General features: G+C 41.2%; 1 protein-coding gene across 16 annotated transcripts in view; it reads right to left on the reverse strand.

Moving 5' to 3' along the window:
- The window catches only part of ATXN1 (ataxin 1), a 247,998-nt gene that overhangs the window by 111,095 nt on the left and 113,543 nt on the right, over window positions 1–23,360 (reverse strand). The window contains exon 6 of one of the 16 annotated variants that reach the window (XM_071451491.1): window positions 283–389. The exons of the other annotated variants lie outside the window; for them this stretch is intronic. The gene's annotated coding sequence lies outside the window, so the exon portion shown is untranslated. The remainder of the gene's footprint in view (window positions 1–282; window positions 390–23,360) is intronic. 16 annotated transcript variants of the gene reach the window in all.

Consider the following 23,360-nt stretch of genomic DNA (forward strand, 5'->3'; position numbering starts at 1 on the left):
GAAACAAAAGCACCACAAGAGGTGTGAATTTCCCCCACTTAACTCATCTGAGAGCATTATAATGTGAAGGGCCATCTCTAAACTTTGAAGCTATTTCCAAATCATGTCTTCGTACAGTGCCCAAAGAGCCAGCTGCCGCTGTGATTTGGAGAACATTTGCATAGCCCCTCTCAGCCTGGAAAGAAAAATCCCTTTTCTCATCAGCCTGCACACAGGAAGCTCTACAAGTTCAGCTACTGTGAACTATTCTAATTGCTCACAAGACAGAGTACCCTTACTTACATAAGAGCATGTCCAGACACCTCGATGAAACCTGGGTCCTGCTGTGCTATGCACTGTACAAAACACCTGCTCCATGGAGTTTACAACTTGCACAGAGTAAACTGTACCTAAGGGAAGACAAGGGCAAGAAGCACATGTAGAGAAGTAATCAACAGGCATTTCACACAACTAGTGTGTGAATTCTGCTTGTGAATTATTATAGTATAGGAATGCTGCCCGATCAAAAAATAGATCTGTGATATATCCCTGGCTGAATAAAACAAACAGAATAGCAGCAAAGTCAAGCTATTAAACATCCTCGCCCCAGCAACAAAAGCCCCAATGCTCTTCAAAAAACAGACTGCCTGGACAAGACACATCTTTTACCTTCTGAAGATAGAAAAAAGCCAAAGTCATTTCCCATCACTGCTCTAATTCTACCCAAACTGCAGGAGCGTGACCTTGTGAAGCCAGAATGTGAGCCGGTGTGACAAACACGGCAGTTGGGCACACAGAAGGGCGTGTGCCAACGGGCAGCCCCAGCACACAGGGAGGGCAGCTCCTTCCAGGCAGGGTGGTGACAGTGACCCACCTCTTGCTTACAGCAAGGCATGCTGGCCTGAGACCTCAGCCAAGGGCAGTTACTCAGGGATTGCCCTCACACATGGAGTTCACGTGTCATTTACTCAGTGGCAAACAAACTTGCCAAGACCAACATTTTTCCACATCGACTTATTTTTGCACCTTAGACTCAGCATGTTTGGTTTTCAGGGTTTATCCTCATAACTCCAAATGAAATCAGCTGGAGTGATGCATAGTCAGCACCCAGAATTCTGTAATTTTATTTTTTATTTATCAGTGTACCTGTTTTCTCTGTTATACAGTAAGACACCCAATTCTGTGTAAGTACATTAATTTCAGATAGTGTCATTTTCAAAATTATTTAAGCCTAGTTATGAGAGTTAACCTGGCTCTGTTTCCTTCTGACAACATCTGTGGTTTCATAACTTTAGGTTTTTTGTACCTCTCGCTCACCTGTTACAAAGCATGACTTACAAATTCAGAGAAATTATTTATCAGGGAGATCTGCAAAAAATGACCAACGGTAATTTTCTACCAGATTTAGATGAACATTTCCCGCTCTCATTTCCTTCACTTAAAGTTGCAATCATCTCTAAGAACCAGAGGCAAGTGCTTTTGGAGGCAGAAACGTGCTTAAAGACACATAATGGCAAGAATGTAAGATGCTTCAATGTTCTCTAAGCCCTCTTTAAAGTGCTTAACGTCTTAGGATAAAAAGTATGAGCAACTGTGAGCTTGGTCACAGATAGTTCATTAAACATACAAACATATACAGACATGTCAGAAATGTTAAGCCAGGAGCTAAAAGGCAAGGAAATACCAGAAATGTGCCCAATGTGTAACATTTAATCTTTATTCTTAATTTTGTGATTACACAGGGCTTGTTTTCCACAGGAAATGGTGCCATTCATAGTATAGTAAAGCTATTACTCTAGCTTTCAGTATTACTGAATAAGAGATCCTCAGTTTGCTTCATTCTCAGTATTAAAAATGGCCCTGAATGCTTTGCTTTAAAGACAGAACAACTATTTCCTTCTAGGTTATTTTCTGGCTGTCACCATATTACCTAACTGCCTGATTCACTAAAATTAGCACATGTTCACAACACCCCGGTGAAGAGGGTTTTTTCCCCCCATCACAGAGACAGAGAGACTGAAACTGTGGACAAAGGTCTCTTCCAAACCCAGCTATGCTGCTTGATGAGATTTTCCTCCCACACATGTGCTCAGCACCAGCTGCCCCTCTTCCTGTGCTGACTGTCTCCCTTCAGAAGTGCTAGCAGTCTGGTGTAAAAGCATTTTGTAATCCATTATGGTGAAAATAAACTGGAGCAGCTACAAACTACTCTTTAGGCTCTTTTTTGCTAACCCAGTTTTGCCTCCAACCAGCTGGTGAGCACTCACCAAAGAGGGTCCTATCCAAGGGGAGGTGCAGTGAGCTTGTGCTGACAGAGGCAGACCCAAAAGAGGGCACCTACACTGGTCAAAATCATTACCAGGGCTGAAACTTTTACATGAAAACAGACCTCTTCTACTGGAGGAACAGAGATAACTGCAAGCTATCAAGGATCTCACATGAACCAAAGCTGTAGCACCCAGTTTGCAGTCACAGACATCCAGTTTGCAGTCACAGATTCATGCTGACAGCACAGGGACAGCAAGATTAAGGTGTGGGAGCAGGTGGAAAGAGATGCATTCACACGAGGTGCTACTGCCAGCACACACTTGTTGCATCCTCTTGATGGAGATTGCTTCTCCACCCCTGAGCTGCTCGAACAAACTGTATGAATGCTCTTCATCCACTTCAAGTGTGAAGTTAGATACTTTGAACAGACTTAGGTTTAAGCTAAACTGTATTTTCACACCACAGTTTATGTACTGATACAGAGGGACAGGATTGCATGAGTCAGTCTGCTGTCTCAGTAGGGCTACAAGGCTGCATCAAGCACTTGGGCTACAACAAACAACCACAGGTGAAATAATCCTGTATCTTCACACCAGGACAAGCAGCATTTAAATGCAGCCTCAGGAATCACAAACTCCATACCAATGTACAGAACAGAGATTTCCCTTTTCTATGGCTTAAGTTCTGCTGCTTTCCTTCTCAGACTCTACACCAGCTTCCTCTTGGTTTCTCAGCTTAATCCCAATCACATCACACAATCCACCCCTGACAGTGACACCAGCTCCAAAATGCTGTCCCCACACTTGGTGCTTTTGGCCTTAACTGCCCCTCTATCTCCTGGTTCAGACAGTGCCATGTTCCTCACTACTACTCCTGAGAACATCCTCCACAGCTTGTGTTCTCTCTCCATCCTTTCCTTCTGCTGCACTCTGTCTGGGCAAACAATAGCTTTGCTGAAAACATGGGACCATAATCTCCTTTCTTTTGCCTCCTGTATACCTAAGACCACAGCACTCAGGAGACCAATGTGGAAATATCAAAGCAAGTTTGTCAGCTCTAAAATACAGCATACTCAATACTCACAGCTCCTGCTGTGTGGGTACAAAATGAGAGACATTAGACTTTATATACTGACTGACTATGGACAAGTTTTGCTGCAAATGAGAAGGCAAATCCCTCATATTGGGGCAACTCTACAGCCAAATTTCAAATATTCACTCCCAAATGTGAAGGTGATACACAGGTACTCAAATGAAACAGCCGACCTATTTTTTAAAAAGGTACAAAACATGCAGAGTTTTCTATCTTGTTCTCAAGACAACTGGAATCATTCATGCTGAAACGTAAAAAGAAAGAAAAATCAACACTAAACTGCCACTGCTTTTGGAAAAAAAAAATTCAGTTTAAAAGGTTATCCTGGAAAAATCCTGAAAGTTGTGCAATGCTGATTGTAGGCAGTTCAACCTGCTTTTCCAACATTACTTGTGATTTCCTACAGCTATTACTGAGAAAGTCCCTCAAACAAATCCATGATGTAGAATAAAAATGAAAGATTATAGGCTCCAGTGATGTCTGGACATATCTCAACAGGAGAACTACAGACTAGAATAAAGATGCCTATTAGTGAGGCAATAGATAGCTAACACAGAAGACAACACTGTGTGCAGTGAATTTTTGACTCAGATATGCAAGAGACCGGAAATCTAAGTGTCACAGTAACAGCCTATTTACAAAAATTAAGAGGAAATGTTGATTGGTTTCTATAGACACAAACACTGATAGTGACACTTGAATCAAGCAACTGGTCTTATGTCTGAAAGCAAGGTCAATCTATGATCACTGTAGTTCAGCAGACAAAGAAAGATGGCAAGAAAATCTTGTTGATACATTACTTTCACCATCTGAGAGTCAGGTGATTTGGCTGCAAGAAAGCAAATAAAATTTCTTTAAACCAAACATTTAGTTCTTTCATGTAGCTTTTCAGCAGATGACTCTAATGCAAAAGTTTGTGGGTTTTGCTCCAGCAGCCAGGTGGGCTGGATTCTGATCCACTATGCAAGTGACTCAAGTGTTTTTCATTTTCTAGGGTGCCAGCTACACTCCTGAACCCTCTGCGAAGGGAACCACCAGAGCTCTGAGCCTCACAAGAAAAGAGCAACTGGATATGAAATGTTTTTTCCTCAAAGATGACTACCACCCAATTTTATGGCATGACAGAGGAGTTGTAAAGTCACTGTTACTCCTTGAGTAACTCTTTTGAAATAAAGGCAAAAGGTCTAACTTCCTAATTTTATTGAAAGAGAGGCAAGCAGGAAGATTCTACCATGCAACATTCCAGATCTGGGCTTTGCAGAACATCTTTTCAACACGGATGCTAAACATCTCAGATTTTAAGGAAGAATTACGATCAGAGAAAGAAAAAAACCTGCAAAATAGGTCCCATCTAGATGGATCCCTCCCTTTGTTGGATGGGACCTTCCTATAAGGACAAACTTGACTTGCACCCTTGATGCTTCCTACTTACTCTCCTCCCCAAAATGAGAGGTTAAGCATGGATTTGCAGGGGTGATTTAAAAAGCAGAAGTCTCAAGGAGCAGCAGGCAGGCAGCCTCCAAATGCAGGGGTAGAGAGAAGCTACAGATGGGCTGATCTCTCAGGAGCTCCACTGGAAACCAGGGAGCCGGGAACAGGTCTGCAAAGGGACTTAAAACACTGCTGAGACTTTCTGAAAGCCTCCTAAGATAAAAGTCAGGGATTTAATCCCATCACACTGTATGACACAAACTCTATCCTGTCTCCAAACATCACAAAACCCAAATATTTCTAGCACTACATATAGAAACACCTGACTTTTAATGCCTATAATAAACTACATCTACACTGGGAGAGTCTGAAGTATTACTGCCATATCTTCATAACCTTGATGAGAGCTCTAGCACAAAGAAAGCCTGTGTGGTTTTTTTAATCCCATATAGACAGAGCTCTAATTTGCTGACTTCTGTATTAAGCTGGACTTCCAGGCTCTCAACCATCTGAAACAAAAAAAACCCCAAGCTCTGCAAACATCGTCTTGTCTTCTGCATTCATCTATTCTATAGGTCTCCTATGTGGGCCAAGTTGAACTTTTTTTTTCCACTGAACAGGTAAATATATATGGGGAAAAATACCAAAATGCATGTATCAGTACGAGGCTTTCATGGCAATCCTAAAGAGTCAGGAAATACCAAAGAAGCAGCAAGGAAAATTGAAACCTTCCTCCAGTGGAGATGAAATGAAACTAAGCCAAAGCAAGAGTGTTCTACTATTCCTCATGGTGAGTGCTCTGGCTGGAGAGCTCCTTTCCTCCATCTGGTGAATGTATCCTGACTAGAGAAAGAGTAACACAGTAGGAGGGAATGTAGCTGCAACCTGGTGTGAGTGCCAGGCTGAGCAAAGGGTTCAGCCAAATCCTCTCACTTTCAGGAGGAACTGCTGCAAGAAGAAGCATACCACGTCCAAATATATACTTATTTTCTGAAAATGTGTAACTGCTCAGATCACAAGACAAGACAGAGATGTGTACAGCCTGCTATTTATTTCATGGGGCGCACAGGAGTTAATTTTGATTCACGTGAATTTTGGATATCTGATCTAATAACATCCACATCCCTTAGTGTCAGGAACTGAAGTCCAAGGTTGAGGCAGGTAAGAAGTAACAACTCAGTCTCCATGTTTTAAAAATCATTCTGATTTTCCCTTGAGTCTTCCAGGAAAATCAGATATACAGATCTCTCATCCTCACAATTCATCACTCTCTAGACTACGCAACAAGTCCCCATAATGTTCCACTTTGGCTAGCAGAGCAGTGAATAGATGTGGAAAAAAATTCACTCACTAGTGAAGAAATTCAGGGCAAGAAAATAAACCAGAATTAACTGGACTGTGTCCAGATCTCTTCATGGTTTTATGAAGAAGAATGTGAGGAAGCAGAGGATACGCACTTTGATTTCAGAGACCCAGTTCCCCAACTGCAACATGAAAAACGTGGTTTAGCAAGGGGTGTGAGGAAGATTTCCATCAACATAATTCACCAGATAGTGCTTTGGTGCAAACCTGTGTTACTTTTTCTAGGTTGAAGAGCTATAGCAATTTACATCAGATAAGAAAGTGCCTCCCTGTATCTAAAGAAACACAATTATTTAAGTTTCAGATGGTTATGGACTTGCCACAACAGACACCCTAAAATATCAGTAAGTTTGCAACAGGACATCATAAGGGACAGCCTACCCAGCATGTCTGGAACACTCACAGGGCAGGGGAGCAAAGGGCTCTGAAGAAAAGGGAGGTTTCCTGGAGCAAGAGCGAGTGAGCATCTGGAAAAAGCATCCTTAAGCTTGAGATCACACTGGATGCAATACAGTGGAGGTCTGGGGTCTTCCCCTCTCCCAGATAACCTGGAGCAACCTTGAACAAGAAGTCTTGTCTCTACTCATACACAGAACACAGGTGAGAAGAGCCACGTACAAACTCTCTGTGCAGGAAAAACAGCCCAGGGTTTAACCTCCACTTCCATGCTGTGAAACAGCTTTTAAAAGCTGCAGAGAGGAGAGAGATCTGAGACAAATGGCTTGATTTATTACCCATGACTTTGCTAGAGGTTTGGGGTTTTTTCAACACCCTAGTCAGCAAAGAGAGAGAGAAAAGAGAGAAAGATAGTTAATGTGAAGAGTCATCTGAAGGTCTAAATCTCCTGACAAGTGCTATCTAAACTTGGAGGGCAAGGCAGTAGCTGACAGAGAAATGAGAAAATAAAAATGGAATTTGCATCAAGTGAAAGCTTCATGGACAAGCACTGTCATTTCATTTTGTTTTTAAACAACAAAACAAATCGACTAAGTGCAGAAGCAAAATGCAGGGGGTGTGCTGCAGGTTAAACAGTTGGACTTTGGGAGTTGATACACAGACTGAAGTCTGCTCCAGAGCCCCAGGGCAAATTTCACTCTCTGAAGCAGTACTATAGAGGGAGAAAGTGTTTAGTGATGTGCCACTGTCTCTGAATGTATAAAGGCTCCAAATCAAGGATGTGAGTTGGCTGAGGTAACTGAGCTGTGACCACGCTGAACAAATGGGAGCAGGGAGAGCAAATGAATGACAAAAGAATGAAAGAGCAAAATGTTAAAAATGGGGAAAAGGATTCAAGTAGAAGTGTGATCTACAGGATAGAACAGTTGCAAATGATTTATGAAGTCAACCCTCAGTATCAATGATCTCTTATGAGCCTGTCCTTCAGCCTTACTGTACCTCATCTGCAGTACATGCCAGGAGCAGCCAGTAGCAGTGAGAACAGCTGTAGGAGTTGTGCCCAAATAGAGGAGCTCCTCCACTTAGTGAGAGCTCAAGGAGGAGCAGGTTGAGGAGCATCAGTGAGAGAGAGAGAGAGAGATAGAATACTGAAACTGCACCCTATCTCCCTTCCCTGGGGCAGGCCCAGCAGGCAGACAGGACACATGATACAGAAGATTCCCTGGTGTGTCTCTCTGCCTGGCTGAACTCAGTCACACTAGGGACAGGGGGCAATGGTGCCAAGTTGCTGCCCAGCACAGCACGCATGTTCCCTATGTGACTGCCACACCTTCCCAGGTGCCCTGGTATAATAGCATGGGGCTATCCAAGTGGAACCCACAACAAGAAGGATGATAATGGTTCATCTGTTGGGGCCAGTTCTGTTTAATGTCTTTATCCATGATGCAGACAAGGGGATTGAATGCACCCTCAGTCAGTTTGCGGATGACACGAAGCTGGGTGAGAGTATTAATCTGCTGGAGGGCAGGAAGGCTCGGCAGAGGGATCTGGACAGGCTGAACCAAAGGGCTGAGGCCTGTTTAATAAAGTTGAACAAGCAAACTGCCAGATCCTGCACTTGAGTCACAACAATCCCAAGCAATGTAACATGCCTGGGACAGAGTGGCTGGAAAGCTGCCCAGTGGAAAAGGACCTGGGGCTGCTGGCCAGCAGCTGGCTGAACATGGGCCAGTGGGTGCCCAGCTGTGCCCTGGAGGCCAGGAAATCCAATGGCATCCTGGCCTGTATCAGCAATAGCGTGGCCAGCAGGACCAGGGCAGTGGTTTTCCCCCTGGACTCAGCCCTGGTGAGGCCACACCTCAAACCCTGTGCTCAGTTTTGGGCCCCTCACCACAAGAAAGACATTGAGGAGCTGGAGTGTGTCCAGAGAATGGAAACTGAGCTGGGGAAGGGTCTGGAGCACAGATCTGATGATACTGAGGAAGCTGGAGTTGTTTAGCCCCTAAGGAGGCTTAGGGGGGACCTCATCCCTCTCTACAACTGCCTGAAAGGAGGCTGTAGCCAGGTGGGGGCTGACCTCTTCTTCCAGGTAACAAGTGATAGGACAAGGAAAAGGAATCAAGCTCTGCCAGGGGAGGTTTAGATTGGATATTAGGAAAAATTTCTTCATGGAAAGAGTTACAAAGCATGGGAGCAGTCTGCCTAGGGACTGCTAGTGGTTGAGTCACCACCCCCAGAAGTATTTATAAACCACACAGATGTGGTACTTAAGAGTATGGTTTGGTGGTGGACTAGGTTAGGTTAACACTTGGACTCAATGATTTTAAAGGCCCTTTCCAACAGTAATAATCCTGTTACTCTAAACATGAGGGAGGACAGTTGCACAGCTCATGCAAAGCTGTGCTAATGATACCATAGAGGAGAGCAGATCTCACGGGTCAGTGAAGAAGGGTTCCCCACACAACTGGAACCTTTGCCTATCAAAGAAACCTAATTTTTGAAGTGGCTGCACCCCTCTACAGAAGCTTGCTAAAAAATGAAGACCCATGCTTAATCCCTGAGGCAGAGTGTATATGAGAGGTTTTCTGGTTCCTTTGGCATTACAGAATTAAAGTAATTTCCTCCTTTTCATGACTTTCTCACAATTTCAACTATCCACATCTAGATTTATTGCCCATTTAGAAAAGAAATACTACTGAAGGGGCCACATCCATCAGAGTTCTTATTTCATTCCTCTGAAACTTGAAATTCTCACTAAGACACAGGACGAAGGATTTTCAAGCACAAGGTCCTTTGAACATAAAGAACCAGACATCTTAAACTGCTTTTAGCAGACCATAAGATCTTACACATTAGGAGTCCCCTGGACATTCAACAATATTATATTAAGCAAATACTGTGGGAAAACAGAAGACCTGAAAAGTCCATAAAAGAGGGAAGTGTATCTCAGCAATAGAAAGTACACACTCATAGAACTCAGAAAAATAAATTCTTGCCTGCAATATTCATTAGTTTCAAACACAAGCTACTAGAGAAAAGTCTGGCTCAGAGAAAAGGGGAAAATACAGATTCTGACTGAGCTATGCCTCTATGATTTCCTAAGATCAATTCATTGCAGTAATTAATTAGATCGCTCTTCTGTAGTCTTCTTTATTAGGTCACAAATTCATGCAAATTATTAATTTCTTCTACTACTTTTAGTAATGATCTGCTTGAGAAGTTGTCTTTGCTAAGTTCTTCAGTTTAATACTTATATTGCAAATGTGCCAGTTGACTAAGAAGAGAGGAACGAAAGAATAAAAAAATTCTGACACAAACCAGCAAATCTTAAGCCAGAAGAACATTAGTTGTTAAGAAGAAAATACCAACTGTAGAACCAAAAATAGCTCTTCAAACCTTGTCTTTTCAAACCTGTCTTTTCTTCTTAGGCTCCATGCTTCTCATAACTGAATATTTCTTAGGCTTGTACTGGAGTCTCTCAGAACCTCTTTCCACTCAAAGAAAAATATGTCTTTTTCCCTATCACATTATTAACAACCAAAATAAGTGGTTTTATTTCTTTCATCTCCATGACTTTCTTGAGTTTTGCCTACTGTTTATCTAGGTGCAAAAGCTGGTGGTCAATGCTTGTCACTTTTTTATTAAGTATTCAAATAAAAAGTGATGCTACCTCTTACTCAAATGTAAGTTTAAGCCATCTCTACTTGGAACTAGGGAGGAACTAGGCCTTCCCATTGGCAAAACTTTGCTGTATATTCACCTCTCACCTACCAGAATTTCTATCACATACACCTTTACTTTTTCTTTTTCCTTAAATGTGTGACAGGCTGTCGAACCAAGTATTTTCCTTAGGCTCACAGAAGTCAGGTTTTATGCTATCCTAATGTAAATCGAAATGATGACCAAAGAGAAAAAGCAACAAAGCCATCAAAAGTCACCTCTCAATACAGGAATATGTAACTGCTGGTAAAAGTCAAAATATGCTGTATCTTTTGTGACATGCTGGAATTTTGTTGTAGTTGTTCCTCCCCAGTAATTAACAAATGACAGTTTAGTTTTAAAACAAGGGCATTTTTTAATCAGTGAACCATCTATGCTACTCAACCATCTGATCTGTCTCAAGGTCACTGTCTTCAGTAACTGGGTAAGAATTACATCATCTGTCCTACTATAGGATGGCAATTACATCATTGATCAATACCTGAGATCTTAGTATGACCAACAAATTCATCTTAGGGATGAGTTACAACTGGGCAGATACCACAAAATGAAAGTCCTCTTTGCTTCAATCCACATCCCCATTAGGACCAAATTATAAAACTTTCAACTCTCTTAATTTGTAGTACAGCACAAGCTGAGAGCTAAGCAAGGATGGGGTTGGGAAGGTGCCACAGTGGCATGCCTTTTGCAAAGGCAGAGAAGACCATCTTTGCTTTGAAGAGCTTACAGCAGCCTAAAGTGACAAGAGCAAGGGAGGGTGGAGGAAAGATGTGTAAGCAGATGGCAGCAGACCACGTTATTTTTAAGCCTTTAGTGGTGATGCAGTTTGAGGTAGTCACATGTTCATCTCAACAGCAATAAGCTATTTTAGTTCCCTCTTGCCTTGAAACAGACCTGGAGCAAGCAAGCAGCAAGCTCCTGTGTCTTAGTGGAAGATGTGTGCACTTCTATCTTGTGCTCCCCTGCAGCTGGTTTGGCAGTAAAATGTAGGGTTCTGCATTCCATGGGAAAAGATGAGCTGAATGAAAGGAGCATGAAGGAAAGTCTGCAGGAAGTGGATAAAAATGATCCAGTTAAGAGTGAAGTTGTGTAGAAGAGGCTCAGGGAAGAGAGAAAAGCTGGACCAAACAGCAAATCAGCTTAGGGTAGAGATTTATATGCAGTTTGGACTCACAGTTTGTCTTCTGGCTGCTTTTGCCACTGTGCCTCTTCTGGCTCAAGTCTCCAAGAAGGGGCAACTCCCTCGATCCCCCTTACAGGAACCTGTTGAAGAGGAGGAGCTTGCTTTGCTCACCTTTGCTCATGCAGGGCTCAAGCAGCCCTCAGGACCAGGGTAACCTGAGCAGAGCCCCACTAAAATGTTTCAGCAAATACCTACAGTAAGGTTCAATAGCAAGTGGCAACTCACCCGTGGGGTGGATGTACAATGTACAGCAGTGCCTGGAGGCACTGACCTACTTGGCTTCTGCACTGGCATACAGTGAACGACAGCCCCCATCTCAAATACAAGAAGAATAGAAGCAGGAATAGGAGTCCCAGGGAGAGAGAATACTAAGCCAACATTTTCACCCCTGGATACACTAAATTAGGTACCAATCCATATTTTGGGATCTAAATAGCTGGCCTTCTTCACAGCAGTGCTGTGTGCACCCAGAGGCCCATTAAAATGAAGTATAGGGTTGCAGGAGATTTGCCTGCTCTGAAAATCAGCCTGGGACTAACCAGATTTGATAGCTCTAACCTCAACAGATACAGCTGCGAAACACAGACAAGACTAGTACCAGCAGGGAAATAATATGAGATTTCTAAAACACAAATTAAATGCTGAATCTTGCAAATACATACACTGTAGCTACATGTCCTGCAGCACCTCTAAGGGCAAAAACTGACTTGGCCATTTAAAATGTGGGCTTTTAAAACACTTGATTTTGCAGGCTGTAAGTTGCCTGAAGGACAAGCAACCTCCTCTCTCTTCTACTGTCAGATACACACAGTGGATATTTAGTGCCTGACTTCTCCCTATAAATATAGAGATACAGTGTGGATGTCTTTAACACAAGAAGTCAATAAAAGCATGACATCAGAGAAGACAGCACAATGAACTCACTTTAAAGAAGAAGATTTTATTTCAGGTTAGGGCAAGGTAGTTAATAACTGTGTTTTTCTGATAGGGCCTACTCTTATATATCTCATACCGCAAGGCAGGCAAACTCCCTGGCTTTGGAGTAAATAGCAAGGTAAGATTTGCCTCTGTGGGGCTCATTACAGGCTAAGGGCATTAGACCCTTTCTCCTGTATCAAATCCTTGGTGTATTTGCAGTAAAAGAAAACAAAAACAAAAAAAACTTTCAAAATTTTGTTCAAAGTACTTAAAGTTCAGTGTTCAAAGCCTCAGATCACATTTGCAGCACATTTAATAGGGCAGTACTGCTGGCCTCCAGAAGGTACTTCTTAACCCTTGCATACCAAAGAATAATTACACACAGAAAGGCTAATTCTGCCATCCCTCGTACCAGGTTGATCCTGAAATAAGTCTACTGATGAATGAAATCAAGAAGGCATGAGACTGCAATGATCTAATACTGAATCAGGCCATAAAAAATATAATCTGCCTTATCAAAAATGTAGTTGACTCAAGAGATTTCTTTTTCTTGTTTCCTACACCAAGATACTCTTTTTTTTCACACAAGGAATTTTTGGAGAAGCAACGCTTGTAGGGTTCCAGGTTCATCACAAAGTTAAGCGTAAATTCCTCACAGGTAACAGGAAATTAAAAGACAACAGAAAAATAACTTGTCCATACAGATTTTCAAGCAGATAAATATGAAGTTAAATAATAAACTTAAATGCTGCTTCAGTTTCATGACTGCTAGCTCTTCATCACTGTCCCAGAACCCAACTGTGTTCTATGGAAGAAGAAACATATCAGTGCAGCTCATTTCACCTGCAATGAAAAGTAATTTATTGTGCCTAACTGTGAAAAGCAAATTGGTATCATCATCTAGGACTTTGTATCTCACAAGAGTTGTTTCTGTAATTTGCCCTTCTTTTGAAAAGAACTAAGATTAGAATAACTATGTAAAAGCCTGCAACTAATATTAAATTAAGCTTGAATGCATAAAAAGTTGCTAGATGATTGAAGTTGGAAAGAGATGTATGTATGGCACAAAAGGAAGTACAATATAGTTATGAAAAACCTATTTCTTGATTACTAGAGAGACACCTTAGATATTACAAAAAAATTCAAGAAAAATAATCTTTTTCTCTCAAAATGTGTTTCTAGATAGTCAATTTGTTAATTTAAGAAATAATGCAGGAAAGAGTGAAAGAACTGATCGTTATTTCTTCTGTGTTACTGAAAGGCAATCTGCATGAGCACAAGTGAGGAGGAATAAACTGAGAATTAAACCTTTATCCTGAAGCACCTCACCACTGGATACCCTTAAACACACCTAAAAGTACCATCATTTTTCCTAGCAACATGGATGATAGCAATTGTACTTTGCCACTGGAGCATTAGCTAGTTAAGCTTAAGAAAACTCAAAAGAATAGCACAGGACGAGGGTTAGAACAGGAGTTGCATACAACACTGAATGCTCACACTGCTTTACAAGTCCCTTGACTGCACAGGAGGCACAGAAGGTGAGACCTTTCCAACAACCAACAACTGGTTTATGTCTGCTGTGGCAGATCTCTTCACTATGCAGCTACTCAGTTTCCAGACAGGTAAGATATAAATCCCTGAGCTCTTATTAGCACATCAACAACAATGAACTCCAGTCTTTTACACGGCTGAAGTATTATATACAACAACAGAGACTCCTGCTTCTCAAATCCAGTGCCAGCATCTTCCAATACACTTGCTTTCTGCTCTCTCCCCTCTCACTCTTTCTTATCTGATGTTTTCAGTCACCTTGTACACACTTTACTGATGCTCCAGCTCCCACCTACACTGTCTTCCCAACCCAAGCCTCAACGTGTAGCTCCTTCCCATGTTACTCAGCTTTCCTATTTATCTTCCCATCACTGGTAACCATCCCACTGCTCCTTCCCTAGGCCGATAATCTGTTTTTTAAAACAGGCTCTAAGACTTTTTTTCCCTAATACCAAAATCTCACAAAACCTTTATAGGAATCTATGGAACTATAACAGATCAAAGCATTGCCTTTGCCTTTACTTCCTTTAGAAGGAAGGACATGAAAAATATCATTAAAGGCACAGTCAAATTTATAAAAACTAATTGGAATCAGAAAAAAAAACCTGAAAAACCTCAGAACAGATGGTTTGACACCCTATCTCATCCAGTCAAGTACTGGACTCACAGAACCTCACTATATTACACGATTTCAGGAAGAAGGCACCTTTATCAACATAAAACTAGGAGGTCTTCAGGCTGTGCTGCTCAGAATGGAGCATAGAAAACTAAACCCAGTTGACTCCCACAAGAAGCTTTTCCACGCAAAAGCGGAAGGGATTTAAACCCCACAACGTAAGGAAAAGAAGCACAGACTGATCAAACATAATGCCCCCAAATGAGTCTGCAAGTTGGCAGCAACAACACAACTACAGAGAATTTGGGGCTTCTTGGATTTGACTACATCAAGCTGTTAAGAGGAAAGCTTTTCTCCTTCCTTAGCTGCAAAGTATGACAAAGCAGTAGAAGGCAGCTGTGCTTTCTGATTTAACCTTGGTTAAAGAAAAACCCTACAAATCAGAGCCAGGGGAACTGTTCTCTGTGGATGCATTTTCTGTTGAGGCTGGGGAGTTGGGCTCCTCAGGTCACCACTTCCATGAGTGCATCTCCACAAATTGCAATCTCCTTTCCCTGGATAACCTTCATCACCAAATGCTCAACACACTGATGAAGCTGATGAACAGTAAAGTGGTGCAGCAGCTTAACCAACAGCTGATACAGCAAGTGTGTTGCATCACTTCAGTGATAGCAGCTTAAAGCATGAAAATTAGCCTTTTGACCCTTTATCCTCTCCCTCCCCATCAAATGGGCATCTTCCACCTGCCAACATAGCAAGAGTGACTTTTGAAAGGAAAGACCTCAGGCAAACCAGAACTGCACACTGGCAGCAGTGAGCAGGAAAGAAATTTGCCTTGCAAAATAGCTGGGCCTCCAAAGTCCCAAGTGTGGCAGGGCACAGACAGAAATACTACAACCAGCTTCAACAGCACAGAAAGATGTATCGTGCAGGCTGCTCTAATGTCAATGAGAAGCCCACATATGGCCAAATAATGTTGCAAGAACCTTTGTGCAACAGGTAGGGAATTGGAAAAAGCAATTTTTTAAAGAGAAAGCAGGGAAAATGGCACTCAGCAGGGAATCGAAGGTGAACAAAGCAGAATCCTCTGTCAAAAAAGACTGATGCTCACTGATTCTGGAAAGGAAGATCTGCATCCATGTTGCACACAGAGGATGCCCAGTTTCAGGATCCAGTCTGCTCTCATCAACAGCTCTTTATAGCTGCCAACAACAGATTGCAGCAGAGCCAGGGCTTGTGCTTTCTAGCAGTGAAAGCAGGACCAGGGGTACATTCAAACAGATACTGAAGCTACATACTCTCAGTTTTATTCTTGAACAGCAGAAACTGTAGTAGTAAAGGCTTTTTAAGCATACACAAATAAGTCAGAGTATTTCTGCATGCAATTAATCATGATTTATTTGAAGATACTCTGATAGCATTCCCATTTTCTGCTTCCTGAAACTCCAATTAATGAGGGCTAACCCTCAATCTAAAAATGTTTTATTTTATGTATTGAACAAAAGCAACCAAAAAAAGTTATTATCTAAACCAACAAAATGTTCTCACAAAAAATTTCTTTGCAATTTTTGAGCAGAACAAATGATGTAAAAATAGAGGTTGAGCAAACCAGATTAAATAAGTATAGCACTTAAGAACTTAGAAGCAAAACAGTTTTTATTTAATAAGCATATAAGTGGTGTTTCTGCTATCACTGCTATTAGTGTTCTGCTTTCTCCTCTCCAATGTCTGCAACTTATGATCTCAGAAAACAAGCAAAAGTTTAAAGTGTCTCTGAAACAAATGAGTGAGGAAATAAACATGTCTTGTTTGTGATAAATTTACTAAACATATTTTTGAATTTATAGTTTGCCTGTCTAAAAACATTTCCAATGGCTCTTTTGCACTTAGGAGGAATAAAATCCACTTTCATTTTCCCTAATATTTCAAGTGTTTAGGTATTGAGAAAACCCAGGTTACTTCTTGAAATGGTTTTGTCCCAATTAGGAGAAGATGAGGTTGGTGACATTGCATGGGTTTCACACTACATATCTGCTAAAACACTTAATCTGTCTTCCATAAAACACTTCATGCCATTACTAAGGGTTGACACTCTGCACCAGATCATGGTGAACATACCATACCTGTGGACTCTTCCTTATAGTCCAACAACAACACAGTGTGAAAGCAACTGATCATAATGGCCTTCAAGTCACAAGTATGCCCAGAAACTGGGGGGGGGAAGCTGCTTTTAATCAATATAGGCTTTCATGGTGAGATTTCTAAGCACTGCATTTCAACACAGTAGAAAAATCTGTAGCTATTTCAAATACTTTCAGAATACCTTTCTCTCAGATCAGTCAGAAGGGCCAGCTATAAATATTCCTGCTGTATAAGCATGTTCCTTTCATGATACACTAAGTGCTTTGATACGATGCTGGTTGTTATTTCAGACCCTAAGCCAGGCTTGTTAAAATCTGCCCAAATATCACATACAGGAACATGTAAAAGATGAAGGAGCCATGCTACAAATAGAGCAACTGCAGAGGCTACTGTGGGCCCTGCCCACGTACACTCCAGTGTATTTTTACACAAAGCCTAGCATTGCATCATGCGGGTGCCAGCTATAGCTTGTACCGTGCTGCCTACAAAACAGGATCCAAAAGCAGATAACAAGGAAAATTCTAGGACAGTTTCTGTGTACTAAGAGGAACAGAATCTGTTGGGCTTTTTAAAATCACCATTGTCATGCTTTACATTGACACTGAAAGCATGGATGCAGACAGCACCACAAGCATCAGTGAGAAATTATTTCAAACTCATCATTCTGACTTACTTCTCCCCTCCTTTCAGGCTTTCTGAACCTTGAGAAACACTACCTGGCTGTTCTTTTTGTGCCAGAACAAACCATGCCACTTCTCTGCTGCTTGGACTTACCCCAGTAAACTTTTAGATATTCACACAAGAAGACAGAAGACAAAACAAAAAATGCTACACAATCTTGTGGAAGAAAAACATCTGAATTGCTTGCAATTTAAAGCCTTGACTTTCTATTTCATTAAACAATAACCAGAGTTTATCTCAGAATAGAAAATTACAGCTTGAGCTGCACATCCACAGCTGAACCCAAGCTGTAGCCTTGTTCAATCATTTACTTTTGTAGGGGTTTGAAAGAGTCAACAGTTCTGTGATCCTGCAAACATTTTTCACCCTTTATTTCCCTTTATTCTAGCTGAATGGTGATGCTCTGTAGGAATGTTCTGCTTGGCAGAGATACAGAAGAACTAGAAGTCTCTTTACATTGCCCAATGAGTATGCGGTGGAATCACCTCAAGAGCAAGGTGACAAACACCTCCAGTTTCCCAGTGGCTGCTGGTGCCACCCCTGCAGCAGCCAGTGCCCAGCTGGGCTCACAGTGACCCCGGGCTCCTCTGACTGCCACCAGCGCAGCTGCAGTGCCAGCTGGCACCTGACAAAATGTAGGAACATGAAAACTGAAACGAGGCTTGGAGAGGAACAGGCAGTGCTCACAAGGCAGCTGGTCTGAGGTTGGCTCTGAGCAAACTAAGGATCAGGGCGTGGGGTCACGCTAGAGAGGACCATCTCAGCAGCAAGGAGTGCTTCAGATGCAAAGCTTTGAATTATAAATGATACAAAAAAAGAACACCCAGAAAAACTGCAGATTTTTAACATTCTATGTGCAGATCTTTACTACATTATTTACGTGCATGTTCATTAATAGAAAGCAAATTACAATGTATGCCAGAGATTAATTCCCTCAATAATGTAATTCCATTGCCCTTCAGATCCTGAAGTACCACGTGCAGTACTACTCCTTAGGCTTCCATGTTGCAGTACAAAATGGAGGGTGGTGAAGGGAAAGGAACATATAGCACTTTCACAGCAGCTTTTAATGTTGTGGGTTACAGGCCAAGGAAACAGCTTTGGGGAAACAGGGAGGGGAATCCATCTCCTCTCCCCACCCTGCATCCCAAGTAGTCTCTGAGGAAACTTGCCCTCACTCTTTCAGTGTTCCACTTTGATCACACACATGGAACAGGCTGAAACCTTCCTGACTGCAGACTAGCAAACAAGACTGTCTTTCAGGCCAGCCAAAAATAATGACCCCTCAAGTGAGTCATAGAGCATATTGCCATTTATTATCTAAGACAGTTGCTTTAATAGTGCTGCTACACTGGGAATCCAGTTAATTCACCCCACAGACTGGATTTCAACAATATTTAAGCTGCTGGATTTCCATCAAAGGCTTAAAAGACTTGGTGATTTTTCATTTATTTTTAGTTTTTAAAACCATACAAGAAATGTCACTTGACAAAATTTATAGCTAGCCCAATGGCAAGTCTGGTGTTGGTTTGTAAGATTCCTGACAAACCCTACTTCATTAAAAAGTAAATTTAAAGAAAAAATAAGACATTGTAGAGTAAGAACATTCCTATCAGAAATGACAGGTAACTTTCTCTTCTCCAGAGATCAGGCTTATCACGTTTATATGTCTACTGAACAGTCTGAGTTTTTTAATTGGAAAGATATCAGACAAACTTTCTTGGCCCTTGTTTTTTCTGCTTTCCACCAATTTTTTCCTTCTGCTTCTCACTGATTTTTGAAGACTGGCTGATAAATACTATCATTTTCAGCTAGTAGCATAGTCCTAATCAGGTCATATCCCAGTTCCCTGCCTGGGGTTCTACCCAACAAGCAACACTGATCCAGCAGAGCCATCCTCCTCTCTTGGTTGCCATAGATACTCTTTGGTGACCTTCTGACACATTTACTTGGCTGGCAAACAGAAACTGTCATCACATCAAGTGCTGGTCCCTCTTCTTCTCATTGTTATTAATATCACTCTTTTTACTAGTGGCACCAAGATCATTGCATACATATTCACTCACTGAGATCGCTGTACAGCTTCACAGCGAGGTCTGAATTGCCTCTAATGTGCCTCCTGCAACTGCTTCAGCAACTGAAACCACTCATACTAACCCAAAACACACACAAGAAGACATTGTGCCAGTGGAAGGCTCCAAACTAGAAATACAATTTCAAGACCAAATCCAATCACAAAGAACATTATTAAGTTTGGGATTTATAACGGAAGTGTTTCAAATGTCTTTCTTAAATTATTCTTCCCAGCAGGCTAACTTTCTTTTACACTGCCTTCCTTTCATTCTAAGGCATTTTAAGATCTTTATTTTTGCTATAATCTGAGGAATAAAAGAGGTCACTAATACCTTTTTTGGTTTGTATTGTTGGAGAACATCTGGATCTGAAAATGACAGCAAAAGAAGAAAAATTTTTAAAAATCCCACAAAACTTACATGAAGAAATCAAGGGTTTACTTTTCCTAAGAATATTCAAGTTGGGACAAAGGAAACTACAGAATAACAGAGTTTTCCATAGAATAAGTGATTAGATTTTCAATAATGGAAAAAGAACTATATTTAGAAAGGCATAATATATATTACTTTTTCTTCTGGTAAATTTAGCGTAATTGGAAGAACCAGATGGCCACATATCTATGAAGTATTCATCTCTATCATCCTGATGTAGAAACATTAGAAAGAAAAAAAATCCTACATGTCTTGAGAGTAGCCTGTGCAGACTACTTAATAACAAATGAGATCATTATTTACAGCCTCCAAGCAAACGGTCTTTTGACTTTCATCAATTTATGTATACTGTGGAATGTCAAGTCATTATAATTTTTTTGTGTTAAAAAAGGCTTGAAGCACTATCCTTCCAATTTAGCCCAAAGATAATACAATGATAAACTTCTACTCCCAATAAATAATCACTAGGACACTTCAGTTATCAGAATTTGAAAACACCGGTGTTATGAAACATTGGTTGACTATTTAAGTGCAAGTTAAGAATGAAAAGTACAACTCCAAATCTCAGTCTGAAAAAAGGAACACACCCACCCAAGCATCACTGATGCACACAGCAAAAAAAGCATCCCAGCAAAAAGAAAACTTTAATGTCACTTTAACATTCCTCAGTAAAGAAAACTTCCTGGACAAGTTGGGTTGGCAGCTCCACGGCATCCTTTCCCAGAGGTTCTCTCATGCAAGTCGATGGCATTAAAAAGCACGTTTACAACCATTGCTCAGTATTAAACAGGTCTTTAAACTGCAGAAAAGAGGAAGGATGACGCAGTGCCAAGACTCCTTGGGTGAGACTTGGGAGATCCAGCCTCAGCTCTCAGCCATGCTGCCCTTTGGGCCATGAGCCTACCTTGGGACTCGACTGCAATCTGAGCAGTGGAGGCACCACACTGTCACAGACATATTTTATGAAAAATCCTTTTGCTAGGATTTTTTCTCCTGAGAAGCTGAGAGGCCTCAGAAACAAAATGTAAACAATAATTATCTGCTGCTGTGGAATGCAACAGGTGCATCTTTGATTGGTCTCATGTGGTTGTTTTTAATTAATAGCCAATCACAGTCCAGCTGTCTCGGACTCTCTGGTCAGTCACAAGATTTTATTATCATTCTTTTCCTTTCCTTGCTAGCCTTCTGATGAAATCCTTTATTCTATTCATTTAGTATAGTTTAAATATATAATTTTCTTTTAATATAATATATATCATAAAATAATAAATCAGCCTTCTGAAACATGGAGTCAAGATTCTCATCTCTTCCCTCATCCTGGGACCCCTGCGAACACCACCACACTACACCTTCCTCATCTGAGGGGAGCACAGCTGGGACATACACAGGGAAGCCTGAGAGAATTCAGGCTGGTTTTGATGTGCTGCATGCAGTTGCCCTGCATGGTGGGCTCTGGAAGTGTATCCTGCATTTCTGTGTTCTGCTTTTACCAAACAGATCAGTAAAACTGGAGGAATTGGAAGGAAGTGAGTAACTTTGACTTTGACAAGCACAATGAAATTCTGCCAACCTTTCCACTTGAAAAATTACCGATTTAGACACACTCCAAAAATAATAGCAGTTCTGTTCTAACTTCATGGCTATAGCTATGGTAACATTTTCAGTACTGCCATGTTTCTGAAATACAATCAATGATTATTAAAAAGTTTTCTTAGAATAGCTTTGAGGTGAAATCTAATGTTCTGTTTTCATAGACTGCAAACAAATCTGATCAGTGCTGACAGGAAAGGCATTTGAACTGTGCAAACACTGTTTTCTCTTATAAGTAGTAAAGAAAAGCACCATCCAGGACTTGGTCTAGCTGATTGCAAACTATTTCAAGCACTGTCTCTACGCATTGTGTTAAAAATAATTTAATGGAGTTTTTTATAACACAGAATTGAAAAACATGATGACAACTGAAGAACCATTCACAACACAGGCTCTTATTTTAAACTATGTTCATGTCAGGGAGGATCAAAAGCAGATATTCTAATAGTACTTTTCTTTCCCCACCCCCTCCAAAAAAAAACTTTAGTATAGAATGTCCTACAATGACACATCCCTCAAAGGATTTCCCTCCTGCTTGCCCACAAACTGTCCAGCCCCCACAAAGCTGAACGGATTGCATGTCAGCCCAACTAATTAATTCAAGCTTACAAATAGCTACCCAATTATTGAAGGCTATATACCAACACAGTGTTTTCCCATACATATTTTACTTGTGTATTTTATGCTTAAACAGCCTAATATATTAATCAGTATGAAAACAGGAAGAAGGCAAAATGAACTGTATGATTTAAGCCTGGTTCGAGATCATATTACTTGTCTCAAGAGTGTAAAGTGGCCTTTATGTGTATGAAGATCAAACCCTGTGGGTTGGTCTAACCCAAAATATTGGTAGGTTTGACTTCAGCAGTTACAGTCCCCAAGAAGGAAAATATATTTATAGATATGGTCTCAAAGACCAAATAGTTCTTCAATCAGTAGAGGTCTCATTCTAGAGGACATTGAATATGCGTTAAACTCTTTAAGGTCTGATTAATTCTCCCAAGAACACTACTTGACCAGACCTTAAACACAGAAACAGTCTGATGATGATTTCAAACATGGTGGTTTTACTCTGCCCTCCTCCTTTTTTTCCCCTTTCTTTTTTCTTCACAGTTCACATACATTTCCTCACTTCACTGACTTAAGGCTTACAGCAAGAAAATACAATCATGAAACCCAGTTGTCATTAATTGCTAGTAACATCACAATTACAGCCAGGAAGAAAAAACACTGCTGAAAACTCAATATATTTTTATCTACACATATGTGACTACAAACAACTTCTTTGACACCAGATATGCCATGCATTCTGTACCCACCACTGCAGCTTCAACCATGAACTTATCTCTGCTTAACCCTTTCAAACACAAGTAAGTTGTTATACTAACAAATAAAACAAAACCAAAACCCAGAAAACAACCTCGTTGTGGTTTTCCTAACCAAACAGCATCTTTCATCTCAAGGGGAAACCTCAGTATTTGTGTACCTGTGAATTGGTTTTGGTGCTTCTGTAGCTGATGCAAACATTTCCCCATGCACATCTCCCAAGCTGTGGCAGACCAGGTGTGCCCATGGCCAGGGACAGTGTAGGGAGCATTTCCCAACAAGCCCAGACACCCTCTACACAAACCACAAGCAGCTCAGTTAACTAAGAGGGGCCTTTGGCACACATTTGGAGAAACCTCTGAACTCCTGTCTTTGTGACACAGCATGTGAAGTGCTGTACCACATGCACTCTGTAAACTTGATACCAAAGCTGGCTGGAAAATATCCACCAGCACTACCCTTAGCTCCATGTTCCCACGGTCAGCAATCTCTCCTAACTGAAGCCACGTGCCCCTTCTCAGCAACATGTGACACCTCACCCAAAATATCAGCCTGTTAGGGGAAGGATGAGCATCAGCCAGCCAGGAATGAGTATTTT

This window comes from Agelaius tricolor, unplaced genomic scaffold (assembly GCF_023055355.1).
Source record: "Agelaius tricolor isolate 1412-34295 unplaced genomic scaffold, bAgeTri1.0.p SCAF_2, whole genome shotgun sequence".
Taxonomy (NCBI): Eukaryota; Metazoa; Chordata; class Aves; order Passeriformes; family Icteridae; genus Agelaius; species Agelaius tricolor.